At 39.5% G+C, this 17,679-nt stretch overlaps 1 protein-coding gene across 1 annotated transcript in view; it reads left to right on the top strand.

Moving 5' to 3' along the window:
- Nucleotides 1-16,503: 16,503 nt before the first annotated feature.
- lrrtm4l1 (leucine rich repeat transmembrane neuronal 4 like 1) overlaps nt 16,504-17,679 on the top strand; it is a 264,599-nt gene continuing 263,423 nt past the window's right edge. The window contains exon 1 of the mRNA XM_057818276.1: nt 16,504-16,592. The gene's annotated coding sequence lies outside the window, so the exon portion shown is untranslated. The remainder of the gene's footprint in view (nt 16,593-17,679) is intronic.

Here is a 17,679-nt window from a genome sequence, read left to right on the forward strand (position 1 = left end):
TGAGCATTGCTGGGAATCCTTCATATAATTTTAACATCAAATACGTTTATTGTAAATCAGTGTTTCCCTCCTGTGGAGTATTTTCTATTTTCTTCATTTCGCCTGTAACAAATCTATGAAAGAGAAAACCACACCAGGTACTCAGGGGATTTGTAGTCAGCACTACTTTAGGCTTCCATTTGTAATGCATACACTGTGTATACAACACACAAAACAAGGATAATAAGATTTTTCCTGAAACACTGAATGAGCATTTTCTTACATTTTTCCTTTTACTTGCACATAAATACCAACATATTTAAAGTGACAGTCTATTATACTCAATAATATCTGGATATATACTGTATAGGTACAGTATAGGGTAGAACTTGCTTCATAATCATTTTTTATCGTGCATGTTTTTATTTGAAAAGGTGGCTTTTAAATGTTCTAAATATACCATGTTAGTATGTGCAAGTGTTGTCGAATGCAGATAAAGAGAAGAAAAAAACAGAACAAACCCAAGGACAAACTACAAGCAAGACAATAGAAAGCTGTTCTATGGTGGCGATGGATAGACCATAGGGCAGGGGCCCTCAAATCCAAATCTTGAAGGTTCACAATTTTTTTTTTTTTTTTTTCTTGCAAGCATGAGTCCATTTATTAATGTCGGTCAAGCACAAGGCAGGTCAAAGGTGGTTTTCTTTTGACCATTCTGATTAAATAAAAATAACATTTTCTTGACTTAAAAGAAAAAAACAAAAACATGCAAGTACAATGTTTACACACGTATGCTAAATAATTGACAAGATCTGTCATTAAGGTGCAAACAATAACTATTGACAGTACATTTTGTAACTAAAACACTGCTGGACAAAAAAAGAAAACGTGCAAAAAGCACAGTAGATGTTCACATGTACAAAACATAAATGACAAGCTCTATCATTAAGGTGCAAGCAAACAAAATAATTATTGACAGTAACTAACTGTAAAACACTGCTCAATGAGGGAAATGGCCTTTGGGGGTCACAAAGCTGTTTACTCACATCATCAGCCAGTACTTCAGTGCATCTTGTGGTTGATGAATCTGGGAGTGAGATTTGTTTGATTTATTGTTGTCATTTCCTCCTTTTCCTTCGAACATTGTTGCCATCACTTCAGTCATGCACTCTTTTATTACTTCTCCATCAGAAAACGGCTTCTTATGTTTGACCAGCCCTCCACAACACTCTGAGTGAGCACTCTGTTGCAATTTGTTGTTGTGTCATAGATTTAACAATAACCTTGCTTGACTCTTGATATGACTGCTTCAACCTGTTAATTTCTTCTCAATTCTGATTTAGGAGGAAACTTCTCTTCAAAAGAGCTGCGCCCTTTAACATAATGGCGTTTCACATTTTCACTTTTTATCAGAGCAACTGTCTTTAAACATATTAAGCACATAGGTTTGGTACTTGCAGTTGCAAAATGGACGGATATTTGTCAGTGCATTCCTCATTGAAACGGCGATTTTCGTTGTCCACTTTTCTTTTCTTGGTCAAATTTGAGCAGGCCATTTTGTTAGATTCGGTGTTCTACTGGTGGCATGTAAACAAACAGTTTGCGAAGTGCCGGGTGCGACTCGTGTTTCACACTGCTGCGGTCTGTCTACTCTAGCTAGCAGCATGCAGTGTCTTTCAGCCAATCAGCGCATCCATGCGCCAGAGGTTGCGCTAGACTTTTTCGTTGTCTGTCATTTTGACTGACAGGGTCATAAAAATCCGGTCATAATCTATTTTTACCCGTCACTTAAATTTTTTAAATGATGATAATGACATTGTGGTGACCCTTTGTTTGGCATAATTCACCTTCCGTACTTGTGTGTCCATTTGCCGAGCGACACTTAAGAGCCGCGCGCGTTCCGGCTTGAATAGAGAGTTCACAGAGAGCAGCAGAGCTACAGCGGCTGGACACAGCAATTCGAGCTAACAAGACTCTTAACATTGCATACTGCTTCAACATATTCAATAGTATTTAGTTTTCATTCATTTTAAATTAATAGTCTGTCCGAACAAGCTTAACAGAGAATCCACACCGTGCCGTCACACATCAAGCAGATGAATATGTAATTTTTTCTCCGCAGTGACAAAAACAGCTGACTGTGGCCCCAGTAGGTAGGCTACAGTCAGCTGTTTTTGTTTTGAAATTAACAGTTCACCTGCTGTGGCCTGAACGGAGTCTTACACCTTCCTCCTGGTGCGCATGGACTTGAATTGCGTGCACGCTTGTGCAGTCCGTTTTTTCACCTCTTTTATCAACACAATCGTCGTTTTGGGGCTTTTTGAAGAAACTTCGGACACTCAGTTGCCTTGACATTTTTCAGAGTAAGGCCAACGACGTCATGCATCAAGAGAGACAATAGCTAATTAATATTCTCACTCGCCACCCTGTGGTCTAGGGTGTGAATAGCAACCTGTCAAAATGACAGATGGACTTCAGTTTTTTCCGTCACTGTTTAAAAAAATCGGTCAACGACGGAAAATATTCGGTTAACGCGACCCCTGCCATGCGCGCTCTCTCAGCCAATCAACGCATCCATGCGCGCTCTCTCAGCCAATCAGCGCATCCATGCACACTCTCTCAGCCAATCAGCACATCGTTAGCATAGAGATGACAACAGAAGTGGGAACATGGAAGATATTTGACTAAACATGGAACAGAATTTAGCGAAAGAATAGTAGCGCATAGCGATAGATCGGCAATTCATGTAAATGATATATGTTTTTTAAAAAAGTTTTTTATTTATTTATTTTTTGGGGAAAAGTGCTGTTTGCTCTGGTTCCGCAGAGAGGTGTGCCGTTGTCCGGTCGTGGATCGTGGTCCGCTAATTTAGGACCCCGGCTGTATAGACCCCACTCACCAACGTCACACAATGACGTGTCGCTGTATCCGGCCACCATATTGTCCGTCATTGTTTATCCGTATTCTCAATGGTTTCAATTTGTCGTGCAATTTATAGTGCAATTCATGGAAGCCCCGGTGCTTTCAGATGCTGTAAACTCATTGGATGCGTTGCATAAAAGGCGTTATGTGGAAAAGCTTCAGTCTATCCATTCATCAGATCCATATTAGATGCCTAAATCGATATTTTTCGACCCGCTGTCTTCGCCGTCTCTGCCTGACATCTGCTACCCTGATATCTACAACCATCTCGTCCAATGAAACTCAGCCTATTCTCACGAAACTTTGAAAAACTTTAAGAGCAGCACTCTAAGCAACATTACCGCGTGTGACCCTTTACTTTAAATTTTCTAAAATGGCGACAATAAAAAATTTAAAAAAAAGTTGACTGCGATGGCCGACGCTTCAAGAATAGGTGGATATTGGACTATTTCTTCAATACAATACGCAACAACTGTGTCTGCTTCATTTGCAAAGAGACAGTCGCTGTTTTCAAAGAGTTCGATGTGACGCGATATTACCAAACAAGACACGCTGACATGTACGACAACATTACAAGGAAGATACGCAGCAAGAAATTATAGCAACTTGAAGCCAGTTTAATTTCACAGCAGCAGTATTTCGCAAGAGCCCGAGTGTCGAAAGAGAACGCCACAAAGGCGAGATTGTTGAAATTACGAATCTAAAAAAATAATAATTAAGCAAATGTGACACACGGAAGGGCTTGCTAAAAATTGTTTAAATATATTGTTCTACGTAAATCAGCCAAGGTAGCCCCCCACATTTTTACTACACCAAATCTGGACCCCTTTGCAAAAGGTTTGGACACACCTGTTTAACTGATGATCCGTAGACGAGGCCAGCTTCTTTCACTTGGTACCAGCTAAATATTATTCAAACTGTAATGATGGTGGAAGAAATAAACATCTTGAATTTGAAACTGTAAGTTGTCGGTGATTAGCCTCGCAATGATCTTAATTGTGGTTGTCAGCCCAAAACCCTCTAAATATATATTAAATGCATCTTACCAGGTATAAAATGACTACTACATAGTCTGTGGTGATCGTTTGGTGCCCAGTTTTCTCGTCGAATTGCAGCAGTCCATCACGCTCTCCTCTCCGGGTCTCTCGGAATACGGTAGAAGTTCATGTCTCTCCATCTAACTTCTCTGTTACTGCAACCAACCGCCACACACGCCTTCACCATTTTGATTATTAATGTTAATGAGCAGAAAAACACGCCATAATAGGAGGAATTTATGTAGCGGTAATGCGTAGACAAGACGAGCTGACGGACAATATGGCACGGAGGCGTGGTTGTGACGTCATGTGAGTGGGGTCTATAGGTACAGTTTAGTGTACAACTTCCTTCATAATCATTTTTTATCATGCATGTCTTTAGAGGGCAGATAAATAGAAAATAACTCACTTGAGAACAAACCCAAGGACAAACTACAAGCAAGGCAATAGAAAGCTTTTCTATGGTGGCGATGGATATAGGGGTTAGGAAAAAAAAGTTACTGACGAATACAGGAACACATCGTGTGACTAAAGTACTGTAGTAAACCACAACACATGCACATGAATGAATTTATTTCCTGTAATTTTATGGCTTAGTGTTGCTTGCCTGGTACACCAGACTCACCGCTGTTCCAGCTACAGAGTCTATAAAATTCACAAGTCGGAGCAAGCCACAGCAAACAGACAGCGGAGTGAACCAATCAGCGACGGGCGGACCTGCCGTTGATAAAGCGAAAAGAAATTAGCGCGAGGGAATAAACATACGAGGAGAGATTGGAGAACGAGGAGTTTATTCAACATGGCTAGCGTGAACCAGACTGTTGGTTTTAGCGACTCCATGTGTTTTTTGTCATTTAAAACTGAATTTAACGCAGATTGGAACATATTCTCAACGCTCCCGCTCGCCATCTGTGTTGTTTTGGAGACGACTTCCAACGCACAAGAGTGACGTTGCTCATCCAGACACGTCACACAAATAAACGAATCTGATTGGACGGATGATTTCGTTCTGGCTCGAGAGGCCAATAATGAGCTGGGTCCCAGACTATTGTCACAATGTTTGAAAAATACAGGGAGAACAGTCTGGCCGTGCCAGGCAATAGTGTTGCAACATTGTCAGAACCAGTGTTGTTTTTGGCAGCCCTTTTAATTTAAGTCTTAGTCTTTTGGACAAAAATACTTATTAGTCTTAGTCATATTTTAGTCATTTCAAAATGTGTTAGTTTTAGTCGATGAATATTCAAACAAGTTTTAGCTGACGAAAATTCAACATTTTTAGTCTAATTTTAGTTGAGGAAAACAAAAACAAAAGAAAAAAACAATTAAACAAATATTGGTCGACGGATACATAAGGTTTTAGTAAAAAAATTAAGGTTTCCAACTATTTCAAATGAGCTTTGACGGGCATGTGAACATTTTCACAACACTAGCTTTATTTTGGTAAAATTTACACAATGAATGCAGTATAACACCATTAACCATTAAAATAAAATTCCTGCTGTGCATGGAAGTACAAGACAAATGTAGCTTACAATTAATAAGGAGCTTAAGGAAGCATACATAACATGTTTGGAAATTGAAATAGGCCAAACCCTGATAACTGTAAAACAACTAATAACCAACTCCTGCCCACTCAGAACAAGACCAAATTGAATTGCACTGCAGTAACTCATCTGTGGAAGCAGGCAGCCCGGTACACCCAATCCAAAGAGCAAGCGCATTTCCTTTGGCACATTGTTCCAACGAGTCTGGCTTGTATTTGGACACTGTGCCGATACTAGATGACTGTATCCTGTGGTTCTTCTTCTCGTTAGGCATTTTGAGCTGAGGGATATGGATGGGGGGAGAGGGATGCATTCACAAATCCAATTAAAATATCCAGATTTATATACACGACGAGTATCTGAATATTTATTTACAGTAGTATGCATGTTGGAATTTAATACATATTGGCTAGACCATGAAAAATATTAATGTAAAGTCTGTAACTGCCCTGTTAAGTGTTTTATATAAACTCATTGGCTGCCATTGACGACGCTAGACGTCAAGTTCATTAAAGGTGGGAGGGCTTACAAAGAATCTTAATACAGTGCCTTGCAAAAGTATTCGGCCCCCTTGAATCTTGCAACCTTACGCCACATTTCAGGCTTCAAACATAAAGATATGAATTTTTTTTTTTTTTTTCAAGAATCAACAACAAGTGGGACACAATCGTGAAGTGGAACAACATTTATGGGATAATTTAAACTTTTTTAACAAATAAAAAACTGAAAAGTGGGGCGTGCAATATTATTCGGCCCCTTTACTTTCAGTGCAGCAAACTCACTCCAGAAGTTCAGTGAGGATCTCTGAATGATCCAATGTTGTCCTAAATGACCGATGATGATAAATAGAATCCACTTTTGTGTAATCAAGTCTCCGTATAAATGCACCTGCTCTGTGATAGTCTCAGGGTTCTGTTTAAAGTGCAGAGAGCATTATGAAAACCAAGGAACACACCAGGCAGGTCCGAGATACTGTTGTGGAGAAGTTTAAAGCCGGATTTGGATACAAAAAGATTTCCCAAGCTTTAAACATCTCAAGGAGCACTGTGCAAGCCATCATATTGAAATGGAAGGAGCATCAGACCACTGCAAATCTACCAAGACCCGGCCGTCCTTCCAAACTTTCTTCTCAAACAAGGAGAAAACTGATCAGAGATGCAGCCAAGAGGCCCATGATCACTCTGGATGAACTGCAGAGATCTACAGCTGAGGTGGGAGAGTCTGTCCATAGGACAACAATCAGTCGTACACTTCACAAATCTGGCCTTTATGGAAGAGTGGCAAGAAGAAAGCCATTTCTCAAAGATATCCATAAAAAGTCTTGTTTAAAGTTTGCCACAAGCCACCTGGGAGACACACCAAACATGTGGAAGACGGTGCTCTGGTCAGATGAAACCAAAATTGAACTTTTTGGCCACAATGCAAAACGATATGTTTGGCGTAAAAGCAACACAGCTCATCACCCTGAACACACCATCCCCACTGTCAAACATGGTGGTGGCAGCATCATGGTTTGGGCCTGCTTTTCTTCAGCAGGGACAGGGAAGATGGTTAAAATTGACGGGAAGATGGATGCAGCCAAATACAGGAACATTCTGGAAGAAAACCTGTTGGTATCTGCACAAGACCTGAGACTGGGACGCAGATTTATCTTCCAACAGGACAATGATCCAAAACATAAAGCCAAATCTACAATGGATTGGTTCAAAAATAAACGTATCCAGGTGTTAGAATGGCCAAGTCAAAGTCCAGACCTGAATCCAATCGAGAATCTGTGGAAAGAGCTGAAGACTGCTGTTCACAAACACTCTCCATCCAACCTCACTGAGCTCCAGCTGTTTTGCAAGGAAGAATGGGCAAGAATGTCAGTCTCTCGATGTGCAAAACTGATAGAAACATACCCCAAGCGACTTGCAGCTGTAATTGGAGCAAAAGGTGGTGCTACAAAGTATTAATGCAAGGGGGCCGAATAATATTGCACGCCCCACTTTTCAGTTTTTTATTTGTTAAAAAAGTTTAAATTATCCAATAAATTTTGTTCCACTTCAAGATTGTGTCCCACTTGTTGTTGATTCTTGACAAAAAATTAAAATTTTATATCTTTATGTTTGAAGCCTGGAATGTGGCGAAAGGTTGCAAGGTTCAAGGGGGCCGAATACTTTTGCAAGGCACTGTATGCGCTGTCAACCTACGAACTGACAACTTAACAGCAGAAGGATGAAAAGAGTCAAACGTTTGGATGTCTATTACCGTCAATGCAAGTGAACGAGTTAACTATCAATTAAGGGGAAAAAATGGGCTCTGTTACAGACTGTTATGATAATCCACAGTACAACCTTATATACAGTAAGTCAATTAAGATTTGCTGTCATTTTAAACCAATGGGGAACAGAAACACGTCTTTATACTATGTTTTAGATCGTTCACATACAGGTTAAAGAGTGTGCTGCCTGGTAAAATATGGCCAAATGTTCTCCCTATAAGATGATGTTAGTGGGCTGCACATTGTTTGCTTTCAAAGGCTTATTAATAATAACGTGAATAAACTTAATTATTGCGCTTCATTTTACACCAAAACTGTGGAAAATACATATTAAAATGATAAGGGACCATTTGCTGAATAAAATTATAGGTCTATGATTTCTTAAAATGACAGGTAACAACTTACCTTTGCATAAATATCAATGTGTCGAGCATTGAGGTGCCGCTTCAGATATGTAGTAAAGGTATTTTCTCCACCAAGTATTTGGCCACAGCCGCCACACTTGTCTCCCACGGGGACAGTGCTTTGCATGCTTCTTTCGGTCGGATTATAGTTAAAATGCGACCATGAATCCTCGTGCCTGTAGCAGCCATTGTTGATGTTAGATCACTGCTCATCTGCACTGCCTCGGTCACGTGAATGATTGCTCGGAAGCAGGTTGACTGACAAAAGCACCCAAAAAAAAAAAATAAATAAAAAGATTAAATTAAGAAAGAAAAACACTACGTGCACACCTGTCAAATGTCACACATCGTAACCGTATGACGGGTACGATGGCGCATTTTCATGTCGTCGTCTCATCAGACGTAAATTGACAATCTTTTCGTCATGCTACAGTCATCCAAGACGCGTTTTCAGCTCGTCATCGTCATGAAAAAAAATGTTCGTTAACGAAATGTTTTCGTTGACGAAAACAACACCGGTCGGAATTAGGGTTGTTCCGATCATGTTTTTTTGCTCCCGATCCGATCCCGATCGTTTTAGTTTGAGTATCTGCCGATCCCAATATTTCCCAATCCGATTGCTTTTTTTTGCTCCCGATTCAATTCCAATCATTCCCGATAATTTTTCCCGAGCATATACATTTTGCCAATGCATTAAGAAAAAAATGAATAAAACACGGACGAATATATACATTCAACATACAGTACATAAGTACTGTATTTGTTTATTATGACAATAAATCCTCAAGATGGCATTTACATTATTAACATTCTTTCTGTGAGAGGGATCCACGGATAGAAAGACTTGTGACTTTGTATATTGTGACTAAATATTGCCATCTAGTGTATTTGTTGAGCTTTCAGTAAATGATACTGTGGCCATCCCAAATGCATGATGGGAAGTGGAACCATGACTGTGCATCGTGGTACCAATTCATATATCTTCTCTTTGTTGGGAAATAACATAAGATGTTAAGACACTGATCAATTGCACCCTTGCTTCCCCACATTGCTTCCCATGGTATTTCTAATCATAGGGAGAGGGATTGCAAGGCTTTAGCCAATTAAAAAGGGCTCAAAGGCTGCCCAAATTCACTCTACTCATTTTGCGCTGCCTTTTATCTCTCTACATAGGTAAAACGGCGACATTACAGGTTGAATGCAACAATCGGTGACAGGGTCGTGCAGCGCATGCATTAATTGCGTTAAATATTTTAACGTAACACATTGTTTAAAAGATTAATTGCCGCCGTTATCGGGATAAATTTGATAACCCTACCTGAAGCCTAAACTAAAGACTTGGGATGAGTGTAACATATTATGTCTGTAACGTTAAATACAATTAGAAAATGATTTGATTAAAATATGTATGTATATATATATATATATATATATATATAATATATTTTAAAAAAGGCATGGCTGATATTTTGTGCCGATTCCGATACTTTGAAAATGACGTGAACGGACCCGATCGATCGGGACATCTCTAGTCGGAATCATTGAAATTTGAGTGTGGACATGGAAGGAGCCTAATAAGGAGCGTTGTCGCATAATCGCTCATTTGAAATATCCTAGTGCAGAGCATTTTAAGTTACAAATCTACAATAGTTACCAAAAACTAGCTGCCTAAGCAAATCTCAACCCACATACAATAGATTACAAACTTCATCCAGGTCTGATACTACAGCATTTTAAACTAAACATAAAACATTGGAAAAGAGTTCAATTCTGCAGGAGGTCACCTTTAAAGTTTTATTTGATATAATTTTCTTCCAGTGACAATGTCGCTCACCTCTCCAATACCACAGCAACAATGCACAATTTTATTATGTTTACTGCCGCTACACAGCTCAACTCATCACTTTTGACAGCAAGTGGGCATTTGATTGCATTGACTGATAAAATCCTTCTTACATTTGAACAAGTGCCCAGTCATACTAATGGTATTAGAACTGCAGCCGCACAGCCCAACAAAATGGCACGGCGTGAGGTAATGTCACAGTCATCGGTTTAGATTGTCAGCAGTTCAATTTCTTTAACCTTTTATAGCACTTGAGCAACGATTGGGTGGGACGAATATTTTTCCTTTGTCTGGCAGGGCTGTCTTTTGTTTTCTAATGCTGAGAGTTCACAGTGGGAGTGCAGCCCATAAAGCTCGATTCCACAAAAATGTTTCTAACTTTTAAGTGACAAGCTGCGCGAATTGAGGGGTGTTTTTCCTTCCTTTTTTATTTTCTTGTGCAAGTACTTTCCAAGTCATCAGTACCTATCATTCCAGCCAGATGGGCTTTTTTGTGGACTCTTGAAACTTTAATGTACAGATACAACTGTCAATGTATATGAGTTGGGACCATCGTCTTGATAATATAAATGGTTTTTATATGGTATGACCTGTTTTTTTTTTTTTTTTGTAGACCCCGTTTTCTCCTGCTTTTGGTTATTAGGAGGTAAGATTATGAATTGTTTTTAATTTTCCCTTTTTCTTTTGGTGAGTGAAGGTAGGACCTTGTCAGATTGTTTTGTTTGTTATTTTGGCATATTTCTCCCTCTGAAGCATTCGCTGGCCTTTCTGGGTGAGGGACGATGGGAGCACCGGTTACTTTTTATCAATTTTTCTGCTTTGCTGCCTCAACACCTAATGTCAAAAATTCTAAATTTCCACTTTAAAATAAAGACCTAGCTTTTAAAATGCCTATAAAAGTTGTAAAGCAATAAAACAACAAAAATGAACGGAATGAACAAGAATGCGTCAAAGTATTTCATAATGGGTCCAAATTATTTTTCGAACAGTTCATGTGACTAACACCTTAGAAACGGTCCTTTGCTTTGCTTAGCCAAAACTACACCTGAGGAGGCAAGATGGATATTTAGGATTTCTTTATATCTAATCTTTTAAAAGCTTCAACAGCAACTGAGAGCTTGAACCGAGGATTGAACGCAAACAGTTTCAGAATGTATATTATACACACGCACACACACACATATACAGTACATACAGTGCCTTGCAAAAGTATTCGGCCCCCTTGAATCTTGCAACCTTTCACCACATTTCAGGCTTCAAACATAAAGATATGAAATGTAATTTTTTTTGTCAAGAATCAACAACAAGTGGGACACAATCGTGAAGTGGAACATTTATTGGATAATTTAAACTTTTTTAACAAATAAAAAACTGAAATGTGGGGCGTGCAATATTATTCGGCCCCTTTACTTTCAGTGCAGCAAACTCACTCCAGAAGTTCAGTGAGGATCTCTGAATGATCCAATGTTGTCCTAAATGACCGATGATGATAAATCCACCTGTGTGTAATCAAGTCTCCGTATAAATGCACCTGCTGTGATAGTCTCAGGGTTCTGTTTAAAGTGCAGAGAGCATTATGAAAACCAAGGAACACACCAGACAGGTCCGAGATACTGTTGTGGAGAAGTTTAAAGCCGGATTTGGATACAAAAAGATTTCCCAAGCTTTAAACATCTCAAGGAGCACTGTGCAAGCCATCATATTGAAATGGAAGGAGCATCAGACCACTGCAAATCTACCAAGACCCGGCCGTCCTTCCAAACTTTCTTCTCAAACAAGGAGAAAACTGATCAGAGATGCAGCCAAGAGGCCCATGATCACTCTGGATGAACTGCAGAGATCTACAGCTGAGGTGGGAGAGTCTGTCCATAGGACAACAATCAGTCGTACACTGCACAAATCTGGCCTTTATGGAAGAGTGGCAAGAAGAAAGCCATTTCTCAAAGATATCCATAAAAAGTCTCGTTTAAAGTTTGCCACAAGCCACCTGGGAGACACACCAAACATGTGGAAGAAGGTGCTCTGGTCAGATGAAACCAAAATTGAACTTTTTGGCCACAATGCAAAACGATATGTTTGGCCTAAAAGCAACACAGCTCATCACCCTGAACACACCATCCCCACTGTCAAACATGGTGGTGGCAGCATCATGGTTTGGGCCTGCTTTTCTTCAGCAGGGACAGGGAAGATGGTTAAAATTGACGGGAAGATGGATGCAGCCAAATACAGGAACATTCTGGAAGAAAACCTGTTGGTATCTGCACAAGACCTGAGACTGGGACGGAGATTTATCTTCCAACAGGACAATGATCCAAAACATAAAGCCAAATCTACAATGGAATGGTTCAAAAATAAACGTATCCAGGTGTTAGAATGGCCAAGTCAAAGTCCAGACCTGAATCCAATCGAGAATCTGTGGAAAGAGCTGAAGACTGCTGTTCACAAGCACTCTCCATCCAACCTCACTGAGCTCCAGCTGTTTTGCAAGGAAGAATGGGCAAGAATGTCAGTCTCTCGATGTGCAAAACTGATAGAAACATACCCTAAGCGACTTGCAGCTGTAATTGGAGCAAAAGGTGGCGCTACAAAGTATTAACGCAAGGGGGCCGAATAATATTGCACGCCCCACTTTTCAGTTTTTTATTAGTTAAAAAAGTTTAAATTATCCAATAAATTTTGTTCCACTTCACGATTGTGTCCCACTTGTTGTTGATTCTTGACAAAAAGTTAAAATTTTATATCTTTATGTTTGAAGCCTGAAATGTGGCGAAAGGTTGCAAGGTTCAAGGGGGCCGAATACTTTTGCAAGGCACTGTATGTACTGTGTATATATATATATATATATATATATATATATTAGGGCTGTCAAACGAATAAAATTTTTAATCGAGTTAATTACAGTTTAAAAATTAATTAATCGTAATTAATCGCAATTAATCGCAATTCAAACCATCTATAAAATATGCCATATTTTTCTGTAAATTATATATATATATATTCTGTAAAATAAATTGTTGGAATGGAAAGATAAGACACAAGATGGATATATACATTCAACATACGGTACATCAGGACTGTAGTGGGCATTTCACTCTACTGTCATTTAAATCTGTCTATGCTGTCCTCACTCCGAAGCGTCTACTTTTTCCAAAGCTAGACACCTAGTGAACGACGCCTTCATAATCAGACTTCTTCCTTTTTCATCTGATTTATTAATAAAATGGCCTCAAACCATTGTCCTCTTTAGACCGTTGTAAAACTTCCAAAAAAAGTACACAAGCATTGCATTAGCAACAACGTTAGCTTAGCACGCTATACAGGTTCACTAAACATAAACAAAAAGCGTCTCATACAAAAAATATTTCGCTTACTAACATAATATGTACATTCTTTACAACAACCATACTTAAGGACAAATCTTGTCCAAGGATCATATAAGCTCAACATTACAACGTAGGCGTCAGCCCGAGACGTCGTGCAGCCATATTGAACTGGCAAGAACACAATAAAACATGTCGCAAAGCGACCACAAGAGTTCGCTGTTAGACAGCACAAAAAGCTTTGCTGTAAAACTTACCAAAAGGCAGAATACTGTCTGAGCAGGACATATGCGTTAATTGCGTCAAATATTTTAACGTGATTAATTTAAAAAATTAATTATCGCGCGTTAACGCGATAATTTTGACAGCCCTAATATATATATATATATATATATATATATATATATATATATATATATATATATATATATATATATATATACATACATAGGAATATATTAGTGATGCACGATAATACATTTTTCAACCGATACCGATAACCGATAATTTCCTCCTCATTCCAACCGATAACCGATAATGTCAAGCCGATAATTCTATTAAAAGATTTATGTAAAATTTTAAAGTATACACAAAAGAAAATATTACTGTGCAAAAATATAATTTATTTATACAACATAAAATATGAACAAGTCGTCAATTCAAACCTCTAAATAATGACAGATTGTCTGACATTGTGTAATGGTAAACTTTTGGCAACAATTACTTAAAGAGTAAATACCTAAGTTGCACAAAAATGCCTTTAAAAGTAAGCCATTCCTAACATATATAACATTAATACACTGCAAAACACACCTCCTTAAAACTAGTCAGTTTTAAGTGTAAATCTATTGGCAATAAGTGAAATTATCTGCCATCGCTTCAAGTGTATTTCTCTCAGATTTCTTGGAAGAAAAATAGCTAGCTGAAAATAATCTTAACAGCCTTGTTTTAAGCAATACATTATTATACTTAATCCTAAAAAAAAACAAAAACTTGGAAGGAAAGATTTTGAATATTTGTGGCTACAGAATATTGATTTAAGAATTTGATTATCTACTGTGACTGTAATTGATCAGAGAAATAAGTTCAATAATGTGAAAAGTGATTGCTAATGTTATATGCTTTGTTGCACACTGTGAAAATGATTAACTCAAAAGAGCGAGACGTCATGTACCCATTCTGCAGCGCTTTGTTTACATTTGCGACTTTCATGACATTTGCTTTACAGCAGCTAAACTGATACGCGGCAGTACTATTTGGACGGAGTTGGAGCTCGCATCCGTGTGCGTGTTGTTTTGTGCCTGAGTTTTGTTAAGCCGAAAATAAAGGCAGCGTTACAAAGTCATCTGACCGCTCGTCATTTTACATACTGAATGCATAATTGACTGGCTGACTTCGTTTTCTCCATGTTTAAATTATCATCTAACCACTATGCCGTCATGATAAGCTTGCTTACTGGACATCACTTTTTCATGAAGAATGGTGGTCGTATAAACTGCATTATTTTTTTTATCCAGGGCTTTGGTTCTCGGGTCATTTAGGTAAAAAAAAAAAAAAAAAAACATATTTCGTCTCGGCGGCAGCGGCAGCTAAGTTCGTACCGGATAATCCGCCCGCCCCAGCCGGTTTGCCGCGGCGTATTCGGGTCCTCGCTCTGCTCGCACGCCGTGGGGGAACGCTCGATAAACCGGGGTGTTCGCCGGAGGTCCTGAAGCCGGGGAACCGGGCTCGGCCCGCCCCACCTAAGGCGAGGCGGCGGCGGCCTGCCGGACCGGCCAGAGCGACGGGCTCCGTCGGAAGACGGCTACTTGCCAACTATCGGTCTCCAGTCGTGCCGGTGTTTAGCCTTAGATGCGAATTTACCACCCGCCTTGGGCTGCATTCCCAAACAGCCCGACTCTGTATCGTCACAAGACCTGTAGTTTAACTTAGTTAGTGTTTACAATAGCTTTAGCATTCCCGCTAGCAGCAGCCTCGTATTCATTCCAAAAATCTTTGTGATGCAGTTTTAAATGGCTGCTGGGTTAGTGGTTTTGAATGAGGACTCTTTCTTTCTGCCTCGTGGAACTTCTACGGTACATGTTTCGCAGATGGCGAGAGCGTCATTTTTTAGTAACAGCCGCCATAATATTCGACTACTTTTTGTCGTGTAACTCCGCCTCCTCAACCCCTCCTCCCTCAGGGGCTTCAGAGAGGGGAGGGGTTGAGGAGGCGGCGTGCTGAATTCTTCGGTTGCGCACATTTGGAGGCTAAATCAAGTATATAATTATCGGATTGCATTATCGGTTGAATTTTTTTATTATCTGGATTATCTGTGTGACGTCATAATTGCCATTATCGGCCGATAACTATCGGTGACCGATATTATCGTGTATCTTTAGAATATAATATATTCCTTGAATTTTTAGCGGTTGACAGTGTTTTTGAGCCAAAGCAAAGTTTGCAACGCACGGAGATATTTTTGTCATCTATACTGGTCAAACGTGAAGTAATTGCTGAATTTTCAGTGACCAAATGCAGCTGTTTGTGGTATCTCTCCTGCCTCTCTCATTGTTCGCGTCCTGATGAGGTAGCTGGGCTATGTCGTTATGGCCGCAAACTTTCAGCGCTCACACGGCATGGTAACACGTGACCCGTTTTTGTTGTCCTCCGCTAAGAAAACGTGACATGTGATGTCACTCCAAACTCAAAAGCAACATTTTCTATTCAAAATGCTCTTCAAACATGACTACAGTGTTCTATTTACATACATTATGAGGCAATTACAAAATAGTAATGCACAGACACTAAGCAAACTAACTTTAATCAGATTACTGGTTTGGAAAAATGAACGCGTTAGATTGCTCGTTCCTGAAAGAAAGTAATCAGACTACAGTAATGAGTTTCTTAACGTATTAGTGACAACACGGCTTGTGACCCTTGCTGTTTTGACATGTGGAATGAGTTTAACCTTGGCAGGCTGGTGTGGCAGACCCAGAAGTGCACCTGCAGCTCATCAGCAATCCCCACTGCTTTTAAGGAGCGGCCTGGGCAGCAAGCAGGTGCCAGATGATTCTGCCTGTTACAAGCGGTACTTTCGCCGACTAAGCCTTCTTGACCTTTTTGAGAAATTTGATCTCTGAAACGTTGCCTGTTTTCTGTTTTTGCCCTTAGGACATCCACCCAGCAAAGCCCTTGAAGGCACCCGCCATACCCCCGCCAGCCGCTCAACACCTTATCTTTGTTACATAAAATCCCTTAACTCCACATCTGTTTCCTGGTCGACTATGGTCCACTTAAGGTTTGCCTACCTTGTCTTAATAAGTATAATGTCACCACAACAAAAATGTTGCATGCTTTCATGTATCATTTCATGGGCGACCGTTCTATTGCTAAAAGTTGATAAAAGAAAGACAAAACGTTTTGGATTGCTGCAAAAAGTGCAAGTGACAGTTTAAAAGCATCTAACAGAAAGTACCACTCCCCTTTCTCTTGAAACACTTAACTGCTAAGTCAAATAAGAAACAAAAACCTTAAGCATCACATCAAGATTATTCATTCCATACATTGTTACACGGTTAAAATCAGGCTCACGGAATAAGCATGGGAGTACGACTACAGTGCAATTAAAAAGTATCTGAACCTTTTGGAATTTCTCACATTTCTGCTTAGAATCACCATCAAATGTGATCTGATGATTGTCAAAATCACAAAGATGAAAAAAAGTGTCTGCTTTAACTAAACCCAAACATTTATAGGTTTTCATATTTTAATGAGGATAGTATGCAAACAATGACAGAAGGGGGAAGAAAAGTAAGTGAACCAAATTTTAATATTTTGTGTCCCCGCCCTTTTAGAAGCAATAACTTTAACCAGACGCTTCCTGAAGCTGCAGATCAGCCTGGCATATTGATCAGAACTAATCTTGGCCCATTCTTTCCTACAAAACTGATGTAGTTCAGTCAGATTCCTGGGATGTCTGGCATGAATCGCTGTCTTTAGGTCAAGCCGCAGCATCTCAATGGGGTTCAATTCTGGACTTTGACTTGGGCACTCCAGAACGTGTATTTTGTTCTTCTGAAACCATTCTGAAGTTGATTTACTTCTGTGTTTTGAATGATTGTCTTGTTGCAGCATCCATTCTCTTTTTAACTTCAACTGTCTGACAGACGGCCTCAGGTTTTCCTGCAAAACATCCTGATAAACTTTTGAATTCATTATTTCATTAATCATTGCAAGTTGTCCAGGCCCTGATGGAAGCAAAACAGCCCCAAATCATGATGCTCCCTTCACCATGCTTCACTGGGGGGATGAGGTTTTGATGTTGATGAGCTGTTCCATTTTTCCTCCACACACGACGATGTGTGTTACTCCCAAACAAATCAACT

Source organism: Corythoichthys intestinalis, chromosome 17 (genome assembly GCF_030265065.1).
Source record: "Corythoichthys intestinalis isolate RoL2023-P3 chromosome 17, ASM3026506v1, whole genome shotgun sequence".
Classification (NCBI taxonomy): Eukaryota; Metazoa; Chordata; class Actinopteri; order Syngnathiformes; family Syngnathidae; genus Corythoichthys; species Corythoichthys intestinalis.